Source organism: Nerophis ophidion, linkage group LG06 (assembly GCF_033978795.1).
Source record: "Nerophis ophidion isolate RoL-2023_Sa linkage group LG06, RoL_Noph_v1.0, whole genome shotgun sequence".
Lineage (NCBI taxonomy): Eukaryota > Metazoa > Chordata > Actinopteri > Syngnathiformes > Syngnathidae > Nerophis > Nerophis ophidion.
In genome coordinates, this window is record NC_084616.1 from 50,176,167 (window position 1) to 50,192,100 (window position 15,934).

General features: G+C 37.7%; 1 protein-coding gene and 1 long non-coding RNA gene across 4 annotated transcripts in view; both read left to right on the forward strand.

Annotated features, from left to right (window-relative positions):
- hnf4a (hepatocyte nuclear factor 4, alpha) overlaps positions 1 to 15,934 on the forward strand; it is a 65,073-nt gene that overhangs the window by 15,264 nt on the left and 33,875 nt on the right. The gene's annotated exons all lie outside the window — the stretch shown is intronic.
- On the forward strand, positions 4,172 to 14,895 carry LOC133554882 (uncharacterized). 3 transcript variants are annotated; one of them, XR_009807237.1, is made up of 8 exons: positions 4,172 to 5,455; positions 5,991 to 6,125; positions 9,263 to 9,338; positions 10,234 to 10,311; positions 10,845 to 10,922; positions 11,455 to 11,533; positions 14,110 to 14,181; positions 14,298 to 14,895. It is a non-coding gene; the product is annotated as an uncharacterized LOC133554882 (long non-coding RNA). The 3 variants fall into 3 exon arrangements; XR_009807236.1 differs by having other exon boundaries at positions 4,172 to 6,125; XR_009807238.1 differs by lacking the exon at positions 10,845 to 10,922 and having other exon boundaries at positions 4,172 to 6,125.

Here is a 15,934-nt window from a genome sequence, read left to right on the forward strand (position 1 = left end):
ATAACAATAGAGCAGGGGTCGGGAACCTTTTGGCTGAGAGAGCCATGAAAGCCAAATATTTTAAAATGTATTTCTGTGAGAGCCATATAATATTTTTTAACACTGAATACAACTAAATGTGTGCAGTTTTAAGTAAGAACAACATTTTTAGAGTATGAAAAGTATCTTATTCTTTTTGATAACATTGTTTTTCTGAAGATAACCAATAATAAATAAAATACTTCTTAATGCGACTTCTTGAACTGGTGGGGTAGAACACGGATGGACGGATTAAACTGCATGAGAATGTTTAATATTTTCAACGTTTTTAACACGTACCATGAATTGATTTACATGAAACCCGACTTAAACAAGTTGAAAATCTTATTGGGGTGTTACCATTTAGTGGTCAATTGTACGGAATATGTACTGTACTGTGCAATCTACTAATAAAAGTTTCAATCAATCAATCAAAACTATGATTACCTGCGGAATTTTTAATTACTTATTGTGTTAAGCAATGTAAGCTAAGGTTTATCTGAGAGCCAGATGCAGTCATCAAAAGAGCCACATCTGGCTCGAGAGACATAGGTTCCCTACCCCTGCAATAGAATATCAATCAAGTATCAGTCACAATTTAAATGAAGAGGTAACAATAATTGAATGCGTTCATATGATTTTGTCATAGAATTACACAAATCGGTTCACATATTGACAATATTGTTTGATGAATATGACAATAATGATTTCTCTTTTTGATATTTTTCTCAATTAGAAGGTTCTCTTAACCCTTGCATTGGTCTACTGTACTGTTATTTTGCTGTCCCTTCAGAGGTACGGTCTGGTTCAACAAAAATTCCCTTATAGTATTTCCACCAAACGCACACAAACCTATTCAGAATGTTTGAGTCGTCTATGCCAGTGGTTCTCCACCTTTTTTCAGTGATGTACCCCCTGTGAACATGTTTTTAATTCAAGTACCCCCTAATCAGAGCAAAGCATTTTTGGTTGAAAAAAAGAGATGAAGAAGTAAAATACAGCACTTTATCATCAGTTTCTGATTCATTAAGTTGTATAACAGTGCAAAATATGGCTCATTTGTGGTGGCCTTTCTTGAACTATTTGGAAAAAAAGATATAAAAATAACTAAAAGCTTGTTGAAAAATAAACAAGTGATTTAATTATAAATACAGATTTCTACACATAGAAGTAATCATCAACTTAAAGTGCCCTCTTTGGGGATTGTAATAAAGATCCATCTGGATTCATTAACTTAATTCTAAACATTTCTTCACAAAAAATAAATCTTTAACATCAATATTTATGGAACATGTCCACAAAAAATCTAGCTGTCACCACTGAATCTTGCATTGTTGCATTTCTTTTCACAGTTTATGAACTTACATTCATATTTTGTTGAAGTATTATTCAATAAATATATTTGTAAAGGATTTTTGAATTGTTGCTATTTTTAGAATATTGTTAAAAAAATCTCACGTACCCCTTGGCATACCTTCAAGTACCCCCAGGGGTACGCGTACCCCCATTTGAGAACCACTGGTCTATGCCACTTAAAATAATGAAGTATTAATTGTTCAACAATGTCTTAAAGGCAAAGAAAGTGCATTTTTTAAGTTCTCCACAACTTGTTTTTCGTGAAAAATATGTATTATACGATATGATGTCATGTAATATACTGTATGTGAGAAATTACTCCATAATATATCTATAGACCACTGTCCTCGGTGCTCTATCAAATTACCCAATAAAGTGCTTGATGTTGCATCTGCGTCGTTGACATGTGTTTTTGCAGATGGTTGCTTTACAGTCTTCGTTGTAAGGCAGAAGATGCATTTCCTCTTCTGTTCCCTTATGTTTGCTATTTGCTCAGGCTCAAATTGCTGAACTGAACCTATTAATGCTGTTGAAGCTGCTGTGCACTACATTTATGTTACTGAATTATGACAAGAGGCCTGCGGGCGGTTGTCTTATTGCATCAGTCTGTTATATTGACACTAAGATTGTCCACTCAGCCTTTGTTGGCACTGGGGCAAAGGATGAGACAACATTCTTATGTTTCTATATACAACATGAAATAATACATAAAAAACATGTGGTGCCATGAGTAAATGCAAACTTAGAGGTCCTTGTTGTTGTCAGGTTTGTTCTAACTCTCTATCAGGTAGGGAGTTTTCTCTTTTTGCTCTGACATCCTTTTCCAATATCAGACTACATTGGTAATATCAGACTCTATTCTGGACCTGTTCTTGCTATCATGATGTATGTCACTGAAATGCAGCTCATTCAGTCCCACACCAACTTTCTCTCAACCCAAATAGACCCCAATAGTTTGGGTAACACTTTAGTATGGGGAACATATGAACCATTAATTATTTGCTTCTTCACGGTGGTAGAGGGGTTAGTGCGTCTGCCTCACAATACGAAGGTCCTGCAGTCCTGGGTTCAATCCCAGGCTCGGGATCTTTCTGTGTGGAGTTTGCATGTTCTCCCCGTGAATGCATGGGTTCCCTCAGGGTACTCCGGCTTCCTCCCACTTCCAAAGACATGCACCTGGGGATAGATTGATTGGCAACACTAAATTGGCCCTAGTGTGTGAATGTGAGTGTGAATGTTGTCTGTCTATCTGTGCTGGTGATGAGGTGGCGACTTGTCCAGGGTGTACGCCGCCTTCCGCCCGATTGTAGCTGAGATAGGCGCCAGCGCCCCCCGCAACCCCAAAAAGGGAATAAGCAGTAGAAAATGGATGGATGGACCGATGGAACATGCAAATTAGTAACATATTGGCTGTTAATTAGTCATTATCAAGTACTTATTAAGGCTTTACTCTGCATGGCCTTTATATACAACCAGTAAGCCATTAACTAAGAGTCGTCTTTGAATCTAACCTTAACCCAAACCCCAACCCAAAACCTAACTCAAAAGCTGACCCCAACCCCAACCCTAAACCTAACCCTAACCCAAACCTAACCCTACGTTAATAAGCAACTAATTAATGGTTCAAATGTTCCCCATAATAAAGTGTTACCATACTTTGTTGCTTTGTACTTGGTTGCATTACATCACAGGTGCTTTAGGTGGACATCTTGTGCACAGTCAGACCAGTGGATGACTTATGTTCCCTTTATGCACTATATATTATCACTTCTTGTTTGTTTATTATGGCATTTTTTTCAGTGTCCTTCAACTCCCTGTTTGTCAGTGAGGAAATGTAATATGGGAACACAGACAGTTGTGGCGCAGCAGTGATGAGGTCACCTTAAAGTATGTTTTTCACTGCAAAATGTACATTAACATTTCATGTATATTCTCATGGTTTCAACATTCTAAAAAAAAATAAATGTTTCCTTAATTGGACCCACACTGGTAGATAGTGATGGGTACCAAAAATGGTACTTTTATTCAGACGGTAATGAAAGATAATAATACAATTTTGCATGCCTACAAATCAAGCCTGTCTGATAGAAAACGCTCAAATGTATAGTAGGGCTCTACTTTGAAAAATGTCCTATCTCAATGCTAATTTACGTTATATTTGCCATTTACATGCTACTGATTACCTGTTGGGCTTTTGACATCAAAATTACGCCCAATTGACGTGAAGTTTTGATGTCAAACACGTCAAAAACAAAAAACTGACGTCAAATCATTGACCCCCGTTTGACTTCAATAAATGGTAAATGGGTTGTATTTGTATAGTGCTTTTCTACCCCTTTTTAAGGAGCCCAAAGCGCTTTGACAGTATTTCCACACTCACCCATTCACACACGCACACTGATGGCGCTCACCAGGACCCATCAGGAGCAAGGGTGAAGTGTCTTTCCCAGGGACATAACGGACATGACTAGGATGGTAGAAGGTGGGGATTGAACCAGTAACCCTCGAATTGCTGGCACAGCCACTCTACCAACTTTGCCACGCCGATTGATTGACTGATGTCATTTTGGCATTAATACTATATCAAGTTTTGACATCAAGATAATGTCAAATTCCAGTCAGATATGAAAATAAAATGGATGTCAAAACTTAATTACCCGTTTGAATACCCAAAAATGTATACATTTTATTTTTAAATGTATTGGTATTAAAAAAAAACCAATAACAGTAATGTATATACCTGTATATATACTGGATATATAAATGTGTGTGCGTGCGTGCGTGCGTGCGTGTGTGTGAGTGTGTGTGTGTGTGTTTGTGTGTGTGTGTGTGTGTGTGTGTGTGTGTGTGTGTGTGTGTGTGTGTGTGTGTGTGTGTGTGTGTGTGTGTGTGTGTGTGTGTGCGTTTGTCAAAGTGACATATGGGGACATTTTTATGAAATTTCACCTTACATATGAGGACCTGTTGAAATATGAGGACATTTTCCATGTCCCCATATTTCCCGCAATGCTATCGTGTTCTAAACACTCCCAGCATGTTCCCAGACCAAAAATCTCTAAAGTCTTCATTTGTCAAATTTTCAGAAAAAGTGTGTGAAAGTGTGTTTAATTTTTTTGGTCACCTTCGATTTTGCCCCTAGTGGCCATCTTTGCTATTATGACACACACACACACACACTTGTCCTCATATGTCATATGTCCTCATATGTCATGTGGGTCAGAAACTCACACACTCCAACATTTTGAAAAACATCTAACCATTACAGCAATAAACATACTCTTGAATTCTGAATCAAATAACAACACATTTTCAACTGATCTGATGATCTCATCCTTTTTAGTGTTAGTTTTATCTATTAATTTGGTTTATCTGGAGAGGATTTGGGCTAGACAATTAGTAATAAAATGATTATGGTGATGATTTAATTTGTTTGATTCAGTATTTTACTGTATTGGACTTTTTGCTATTCTGTTGACTAAAATACAATGCCGCACAATAATTGCTTTAAATGTGCCTGAAATGTAGGTTTTTGCATAAAAAAAAAAAAACCTTCAACCTTGATTGAGACAAAGGCAATAATTCAAATGCAATTCAAACTACACACAGTATTTAATATTTTCAAATGGTTACAATAGCACATTATTTGGGTATTTTTATCTTTGGGGCAAATTTATGATTAATATGGGGATTGTTTTTGGAGGTATTCACTTTACATGGTGTTCAAGATGGTTACTTCCGCCCACTCTGAAGAGTCTCGGCGTCTGATTGGTCCAATTTTCAGTTAGGCGCCGCCTGATTGGCCGCTGGACGATGTCTGCTCCTAACAGATGGCTAAATCACTAGTTAACTATTTTCATCATGGAAGTTATACAGCTCATGTATCACACTTAATATTGAATATATATATGAAAAGGGTTTTCCAAAAGGACCATTTATAATCGAAATACACAACTTCACACACGATTTTGAGCACAACAGAGCGCTCAGTGAACATCACTTCCGGGACCTGCATCACCGGAGGGGGACATCTATCTTGGCCACAAACCATCTTTGACAGTCTTCGACAGCATGGTTGAATCAGGTGAGCATAAAATGGAGTTTAACGTAATTAAATAGACCAATGTTTTTTAACATAGGAAAATAGTTCATTATAATCAACAGTTAAATGTTGTTGTTATTAATTGCAATCAGATTTGATTTTATGAGGTTAAATTAAGCATTTCAGTTCTGGGCCAAGGCCAAGGCATTTAACATTTTTTTTTTAAAGTTGCATAGAAGATTATAAGTAGCAGTGATTGTCACACACACTAGGTGTGGTGAAATAATTCTCTCCATTTGACCCATCACCCTTGATCACTATGCTAGTAAACCTTTTCTTAATTTTAAACAAGACAGACTAGAGTTCTTCAAATTGTTTATACTTTTTCTCAAATACAAATATTTCAAGCTGATAAGCACTGTGGACTTGGCATGTTACTGATATTGTTACATTACTACTTTGTTTGAAAAGCTTCATGTCTGCACTGAGCCTAAATTTAACAGTTTTTGAAGGGTTTAGTTCTTTGTTTTATTTCTGTGTCACTGACTTTTTTCATTTTTATGTGTGGATTTGTTAGGCGCATCAACACATGATATAGACATCGTGCCCAAAAGAAGAGCGAGACGTAATCCTGAGGCTGAAGCCACCGAGTTTATTTGATCTGGATGTGACAAGTCTTGTTTTAAGGCCCAGTGGATCAATGATTGGAAAGGTATGTCTTGTTATGTATCATATCAATGGTAACTGTATCAACATCTCATTTGGATCATTTCCTTACAGTCTAATAGAGGTTGTATTATATGGCTTTAATTAGAAGTGTTTGGAATAACAGCGTTCCACGTCCCAAGAGCTAGCTTCTGTAGCCGAGGATCGGACCGCCAAGTGCCCTGCCTTCGGCTGCCGCCCAGCTCACAATGCACCCGACCTCTATGGCCCCTCGGAGTCTTGTTCACGAGTGGGGGAAGAGTGGATCGTGAGGTCGACAGGCGGATCGGTGTGGCGTCTTCGGTAATGCGGACGTTGTATCGATCCGTTGTGGTGAAGAAGGAGCTGAGCCGGAAGGCAAAGCTCTCAATTTACCGGTCAATCTACGTTCCCATCCTCACCTATGGTCATGAGCTTTGGGTCATGACCGAAAGGATAAGATCACGGGTACAAGCGGCCGAAATGAGTTTCCTCCGCCGGGTGGCGGGGCTCTCCTTTAGAGATAGGGTGAGAAGCTCTGCCATCCGGGAGGAACTCAAAGTAAAGCCGCTGCTCCTCCACATGGAGAGGAGCCAGATGAGGTGGCTCGGCCATCTGGTCAGGATGCCACCAGAACGCCTCCCTAGGGAGGTGTTTAGGGCACGTCCAACCGGTAAGAGGCCACGGGGAAGACCCAGGACACCTTGGGAAGATTATGTCTCCCGGCTGGCCTGGGAACACCTCGGGATCCCCCGGGAAGAGCTAGACGAAGTGGCTGGGGAGAGGGAAGTCTGGGCTTCCCTGCTTAGGCTGCTGCCACCGCGACCCCACCTCGGAAAAGCGGAAGATGATGGATGGATGGATGGATGGTATAACAGCGGTATATGAAAACGATGTTACTAATGCTGTTACTTTTACCGGTAACGAGTAATCTAATAACTTTTATGTACGCTACAACGCTGTTACGATGCGTTTTATGTAATCTGGCATGCTAATTTTGATGTGATTGTATGTCAACAAGACAGCGTTAGAAGCACAAAAGGTTTAGTGCAGGTAATATCTTTTTACTAATGAAAGCAACCCCCGGAAGTAATTACGAACACGATATCAAATAGAAAGAGGCCTCATCCACACGCAAAAAAAAACATTCAACAGAACTATCTTAACTGCCACTGCTAAGCTAAAAAATACAGCTGAACTATTTTGCTATGTCTGGGCGCTGACGTCCCACGTCACTTGGCAAAAGGCACAGCTTTTTAAAGGCACACACACACTCTGCTCTCATGAAATGTCTCTCAACTGCATATGCTAGATATTTAAAACTTTTCTTTTTCAAGTAACACATTAATTACAAACCCCGTTTCCATATGAGTTGGGAAATTGTGTTAGATGTAAATCCAAACGGAATATTTTTTTTTACAAATAATAATTAACTTAGAATTTCATGGCTGCAATATGTGCCAAAGTAGTTGGGAGAGGGCATGTTCACCACTGTGTTACATCACCTTTTCTTTCAACAACACTCAATAATCGTTTGAACTGAGGAAACTAATTGTTGAAGCTTTGAAGGTGGAATTCTTTCCCATTCTTGTTTTATGTAGAGCTTCAGTCGTTCAACAGTCCGGGGTCTCCTCTGTCGTATTTTACGCTTCATAATGCACCACACATTTTTGATAGGACTGCAGGCCGGCCAGGAAAGTACCTGCACTCTTTTTTATGAAGCTGAACACGTGCTGAATGTGGCTTGGCATTGTCTTGCTGAAATAAGCAGGGGCGCACATGAAAAAGTTGGCGCTTAAATGGCAGCAAATGTTGTTCCAAACAGATGGGTAACTTACAGATGTGTAAGTTACCCATGCCTTGGGCACTAATGCACCCCCATACCATCACAGATGCTGGCTTTTCAACTTTGCGTCGATAACAGTCTAGATGGTTCGCTTCCCCTTTGGTCCGGATGAAACGGTGTCGAATATTTCCCCAAAAAATTTGAAATGTGGGCTCGTTAGACCACAGAACACCTTTCCACTTTGCATCAGTCCATCTTAGATGATCTCGGGCCCAGAGAAGCCGGCGGCGTTTCTGGATGTTGATAATTGGCTTTCGCTTTGCATAGTAGAGCTTTAACTTGCACTTACAGATATAGCAACAAACTGTATTTAGTGACAGTGGTTTTCTGAAGTGTTTTATCCTTTAGAGATTGATGTCGGTTTTTGATACAGTGCCGTCTGAGGGATCGAAGGTCACGGTTATTCAATGTTAGTTTCCAGACATGCCGGTTACGTGGAGTGATTTCTCCAGATTCTCTGAACCTTTTGATGATATCATGGAGCGTAGATGTTGAAATCAGTAAATTTCTTGCAATTGCACTTTGAGAAATGTTGTTCTTAAACTGTTTGACTATTTGCTCACGCAGTTGTGGACAAAGGGGTGTACCTCGCCCCATCCTTTCCTGTGAAAGACTGAGCATTTTTTGGGAAGCTGTTTTTATACCCAATCATGGCACCCACCTGTTCCAAATTAGCCTTCACACCTGTGGGATGTCCCAAATAAGTGTTTGATGAGCATTTCTTAACTTTATCAGTATTTATTGCCACCTTTCCCAACTTGTTTGTTGCGTGTTGCTAGCATCAAATTCTAAAGTTAATGATTATTTGCACCAAAAAAATGTTTATCAGAGTGAACATCAAATATGTTGTCTTTGTAGCATATTCAACTGAATATGGCTTGAAAATGATTTGCAAATCATTGTATTCTGTTTATATTTACATCTAACACCATTTCCCAACTCATATGGAAACGGGGTTTGTACTTAATTTAATAATTATTTACATTTATGAAAGAGTAATTCTGTTTGTAATTGAATTTTTAGTCAAGTAACGACTATTATTATTCCTTTTTAAAACAGATATTCCAAACATTGTTGATTGATAAACTGTTTTATCAGGATATGGTGTATTTGCTCTTGCATCAATTTAAAAAGGTTCTTTTGTGGTCGAGTACCGAGGGAAGTTCATCTCAAGACATGAGCGGGACAAGAGACAGAAACCCTCTATAAATATCTTTACTATTTATCTGGCATTATATGCTCATAATGTTAACAACAAAAAGTGCTGATAATGTTATAATTAATAAGTTCTAACATTATTTTTATGTGTTTTGTTGCAGACACCAACTGTTGATGTTCTATCTCAACATTCTCCAGATTCATGTGAGCGATAAACCGACTTCATCCCTCCAACAGGTTATTACTTGACTATTTTACTATCCATCCATCCATCCATTTTCTACTACCTGTCCCTTTTTTGGGTTGGCGGGGTGTGCTTGAGCCTATCTGAGCTGCATTCGGGCGGAAGGCGGAGTACACCCTGGACAAGTCGCCACCTCATTACACGGCCAACACAAATAGACAACATTTACACTCACATTCACACACTAGGGCCAATTTAGTGTTGCCAATCAACCTATCCCCAGGTGCATGTCTTTGGAGGTATGATGAAGCCGGAGTACCCGGAGGGAACCCACGCAGTCACGGGGAGAACATGCAAACTCCACACAGAAAGATCACAAGCCCAGGATTTAACGATTTGTGACGCACATGCACTAACCCCTGTTCCACCGTGCTGCCCTATATCTGCTAAAAACTTGACACAACCTATACTTCAAAAGACATTTAATCCTTTTAACCTCTCACAGATCAGTTTAAATGACAACATTTTTTAAGCGTACATCCATGTTAGTCTGTGGAATTTACAACTCATGTTTAGCAAAACAGGAGATGTTACAGGTCAGCAACATGAATTCTATATGTGATCACTTGTCATGTACTCATATTGTTTGAACTAAAAAAGACTTCAGTGTGTTTCATATAAGGTCCTCATATTTTTCTGAACCACATTAGTGTGTGTTACAATGTTTAATTCAAAGCTTTAAAATGAGTGTTTCAATCCAGGTCCTCATATTTTCTGAACCACATTTTAGTGAATGTTACATTCTTAAATAATAGTCTAAGAGCTAAAACGCTATAATAATCTTTACTGTTTATGTAGAATTATATGCTCAGAATATTATCAACCAAAAGTGGTTGTTAATGTTATAATTAATTAGTTCTGACATTATATTTTTGTGTTTTGTTGCAGACACCAACTGTTGGGGTTCTATCTCAACATTCTCCAGATTCAGATGTGAGCGATAAACCGACTTCATCCCTCCAACAGGTTATTACAAGTCTATTTTTACTATATCTGCTCTAAATGTGACCCAACCTATATTTTGAAAGACATTTATTAATTTTAATCTCTCACAGATCAGTTTATATGACAACTTTTTCGTAAGGGTACATCCATGTTAGTCAGTAAGGAGTTTGGAACTCATGTTTAGCAAAACAGGAGATGTTACAAGTCAACAACATACATTCTACATGTGACCACTCGTCATGTCCTTATATTGTTTGAACCAAGAAAGACTTAGGTGTGTTTCATATAAGGTCCTCATATTTTCTAAACCAGATTAGTGTGTGTTACAATGTTAATGTCCAAGCTTTAAAATGAGTGTCTCAATTCAGGTCCTCATATTTTCTGAACCCGATTTTAGTGTGTTTTATATTCTTAATTAATTGTCTAAGAGCTGAAACTCTGTAATAATCTTTACTATTTATCTGGCATTGTATGCTGAGAGTTTCATCAACAAAAAGTGCTGATAATGTTATAATTAATTAGTTCTGACATTATATTTTTGTGTTTTGTTGCAGAAACCAACTGTTGAGGTTCCATCTCAACATTATCCGGATTCAGATGTGAGCCATTAACTGACTTCATCCCTCCAACAGGTTATTACATGTCTATTTTTACTATATCTGCTCTAAATTTGACCCAACCTATATTTTGAAAGACATTTATTTATTTTAATCTCTCACAGATCAGTTTATATGACAACTTTTTCGCAAGGGTACATCCATGTTAGTCAGTAGAAAGTTTAGAACTCATGTTTAGCAAAATAGGAGATGTTACAAGTCAACAACATAAATTCTACATGTGAGCACTCGTCATGTCCTTATATTGTTTGAAGCAAGAAAGACTTAGGTGTGTTTCATATAAGGTCCTCATATTTTCTGGACCAGAAAATGTGTGTTACAATGTTAATGTCAAAGCTTTAAAATGAGTGTCTCAATTCAGGTCCTCATATTTTCTGAACCAGATTTTTGTGTGTGTTACATTCTTAATGAATTGTCTAAGAGCTGAAACTCTGTAATAATCTTTAGCCTTTATCTGGCATTGTATGCTCAGATTTTTATCAACAAAAAGTGGTGAGAATGTTATAATTAATTAGTTATGACATTATATTTTTGTGTTTTGTTGCAGAAACCAACTGTTTGAGGTTCTATCTCAACATTCTCTAGATTCAGATGACAGCCATAAACCGACTTCATCCCTCCAACAGGTTATTACATGTCTATTTTTACTATATCTGCTCTAAATTTGACCCAACCTATATTTTGAAAGACATTTATTAATTTTAATCTCTCACAGATCAGTTTACATGACAACATTTTCGTAAGGGTACATCCATGTTAGTCAGTAGGGAGTTTGGAACTCATGTTTAGCAAAACAGGAGATGTTACAAGTCAACAACATAAATTCTACATGTGAGCACTCGTCATGTCCTCATATTGTTTGAACCAAGAAAGACCTAGGTGTGTTTCATATAAGGTCCTCATATTTTCTGAATCAGATTAGTGTGTGTTAAAATGTTAATGTCAAAGCTTTAAAATGAGTGTTTCAATTCAGAAAATGCAGTGCCTCTTGTTTACAGCCGGTTTCTGCAGCGCTGTTTTCATTGATCAAAGTATTTTTTCGGTGGTCGTGTTTTTGGTACATAACTTGTAAATAATGCGCAAATAATAGGCTATATATATATATATAAATACATTCAAACCCCGTTTCCATATGAGTTGGGAAATTGTGTTAGATGTACATATAAACAGGATACAATGATTTGCAAAGAATTTTCAACCCCAATTCTGTTGAATATGCTACAAAGACAACATATTTGATGTTAAAACTGCTAAACATTTTTTTTGCAAAGAATTTAGGGATTTTACCATCTACGGTCCGTAAAATTATCAAAAGGTTCAGAGAATCTGGAGAAATCACTGCACGTAAGCGATGTACTGCATTAAAAACCGACATCAGTGTGTAAAAGATATCACCACATGGGCTCAGAAATACTTCAGAAAACCACTGTCAGTTACTACAGTTGGTCGCTACATCTGTAAATGCAAGTTAAAACTCTACTATGCAAAGCAAATGCCATTTATCAACAACACAGAGGAACGCCGCGGGCTTCACTGGGCCCGAGCTCATCTAAGATGGACTGATGCAAAGTGGAAAAGTGTTCTGTGGTCTGACGAGTCCACATTTCAAATTATATATGGAAATTGTGGACGTGGTGTTCTCCGGAACAAAGAGGAAAATAACCATCCGGCGCAAAGTTCAAAAGCCAGCATGTGTGATGGTATGGGGGTGTATTAGTGCCCAAAGCATGGGTAACTTACACATCTGAGAAGGCACCATTAATGCTGAATGGTCCATACAGGTTTTGGAGCAACATATGTTGTCATCCAAGCAACATTATCATGGACGCCCCTGCTTATTTCAGCAAAACAATGCCAAGCCACGTGTTACAACAGCGTGTCTTCGTAGTAAAAGAGTGCGGGTACTTTCCTGGCCCGCCTGCAGTCCAGACATGTCTCCCATCGAAAATGTGTAGCGCATTATGAAGCGTAAAACACGACAACTTAAGCTGTACATCAAGCAAGAATGGTAAAGAATTCCACTTTCAAAGCTTCAACAATTAGTTTCCTCAGTTCCCAAACGTTTATTGAGTGTTGTTAAAAGAAAATGTGATGTAACACAGTGGTGAACATGCCCTTTCCCAACTACTTTGGCACGTGTTGCAGCCATGAAATTCAAAGTTAATTATTATTTGCAAAAAAAAAAAGTTTGAGTTTGAACATCAAATATGTTGTCTTTGTAATGCTTTCAATTGAATATGGGTTGAAAAGGATTTGCAAATCATTGTATTCAGTTTATATTTACATCTAACACAATTTCCCAACTTTTATGGAAACGGGGTTTGTATATATATTAGGGCTGGGCAATGATTAAAATTTTTAATCGAAGTTAATCGCACTATTTCTCTTATTAATCGCGATTAAATGCATTGTATGCGCAAAGCCCAATAATGAATTCAAAAGTAGTGTGTAGTGCACCTTTATTGGAATATTCTCCCACATGAACAAAAGCGCCAAAACATTTGTTGTGCAAACACAATTTAAATCAGTCCTTGTTAAACAGTAGCAGTTAAATAGCATATTTGATGAAAACCAACTCCAAAAATGTAAATACAAACATTTAAGCTTATTGCCACTGCCAGGGTATTTAAGTTATCCTGTTTGTTATGGAAAATAAATATAATCTACATACAAATCTCTGAGCCACAATCATAACATCTGAACAGGCAATTTCTGAGGTAACAGCAGAAACATTTTTTTTTATCAGGGATCTTATGTTTAAAAAACTTATATTATAGGTAGTGGGCTCTTTTAGGGAATTTTTGATCAAATTATCCGTAGTAGCAATATTAATAATGTTGTGTTTAATCTGCGTAGTGCACTTCAAATAATTATGACCATATCTGTTTGCTTGGTGCTTTGATAAACTGAACACATATACATGGTACTATATTGTGATGTTATGAGCCAGGGGAAAAAAGAACTACCCTACCCAGCATGCAACAGGAGTGACGAGCATGCGCGGTAGCCCGGTATAGGTTGTGTCGCCATGACGGCATCTTGTATGTTGTGATATGCACGCTCTGAAAGCAAACGTTAAGAACTCAGCCAACACTCCTGGTCTGCATTATTCATAAATAGACAGACAACACATACTCCGCTGCTTCACAAAGCACAATATGTTAAATGTTTACTTTTACAGTTTTCTAATTCTTCCTTTCAGATTGACAGCAGGACAAATCGCTGGAAGTGGGTATGTCTCAAGCTTCTTCCACTTGGTCCACTCCAAAGCGGGGTAAATAAATAATCCACATCATTTACTAGAATATTATATTACGTTTTGCACCTTTTCACTGTGTTATAGTCATTTTTCCTTCAGTAAGAAATTGTATTTTGTCTCCTTTATGACAGCTGCAAAGGGGAAGAAGTGGAAGCAGTTGAATGACACATGTTGCATTTTGTAACTGGCAACAAAGTACCAGGTAAAAAAGATTGTGAAGCCTGCCTCCATAAAGAACTAGTAGCTCTACAGGACAGAGATTGGCTTGCCATCAAGTACTACATCCATAACAGAATTATATTAAAAAAGGGAAAAAAAATGTTTTCCCACATCTTCTGTGGTAGTTTGAGTATGTTACCAGCAATTAAAAAAGCAAAATAAACAGCAAGCGTTTTGTATTTATTCCAGATAATTCTTAGCGACAAAATCCACAAAAACAATTCAGTTACACTTAGTCGACAATTACATTTTTACCCATGTTTCTTTTAAACTCTTCTTGGTTTTAGATTACAGTAGCATGGGATTGGGATTTTTTTTTTAAATGACAACACATCAACTAAACCAACTCAGGTGGTTTTGTTAAGTCTCTGATGTCATTAGCCTCATATGTCACATGAACCTGAAATCTTAAACACTCTGTGACGTCATGGTTGTCATATTTCACAAACTTGAAATCTTAAACACTCTGTGACGTCATGGTCATCATATGTCACATAAACTTGAAATCTTAAACACTGTGACGTCATGGTTGTCATATGTCACATGAACCTGAAATCTTAAACACTCTGTGACGTCATGGTCATCATATGTCACATAAACTTGAAATCTTAAACACTCTGGTCTTCATTTGTCACCTAAACCTGACAAGTCCTCATATGTACCATAAAAATCAGGTTCAGAAAAAAACAAAAGAGTTGCAAAAATCTCAATAGACCACTGTGTGTCTAAAATTCTGGTTCACTAACCGTCTGATTCCCAGGCCTGCAGGACCATTGGAAAGGCATGTCCCCATATGTCACGTTTTTGTCATAAGTCCTCATATGTCACCCAAACACGTATGTGTGTGTGTGTGTGTGTGTGAGAGAGTGTATTGTGTTATGGTGATTTCAGCACCTCCAAATTTGTTAAAACTACCACTTAGATCAGGGGTCCTCAAACTTTTTGATCCGGGGCCGCATTGGGTTGAAATAATTTGGCCAGGGGCCAGGCTGTTTATATATATATATATATATATATATATATATATATATATATATATATATATATATATACTGTATATAAATATGAAATCACGTCATTGATTGGAAAATGCATTTTCAGACAATGTGATAGGAGACTCTGAGAATAACAAGCAAAAAGCGATAGAAAATTGATTAGAAAGGACAGATTTAAAAAAAAATTAAATACAATTAGAAAAATTGATAAAAATTTACTTGGGACTTCCTGCGGGCCAGATCTCGAATGCTGGCGAGCCGTAGTTTGGGGACCACTGACTTAGATGCACGTAACAATCAAACAGCTGGTGTTATAACCACTTTGTAGGGCTCAATAAAAGACTAGAATGGCACATGAGAAAGACTACCTCCTGACTAGGCATCCCACCGTAAACAAGAGCTGTGTATAAAGAGAATATAGATAACTAAACAACAAGCGCCATGTTGAACGTCAATGACGTGTGCGAAAGCATGCAATTGCAGTTGGCCGAATGTTGTTTTTCTGACAAAAAGAAAACAAAATTATAAGTCTAAATATAGTTCTAAACATGCTC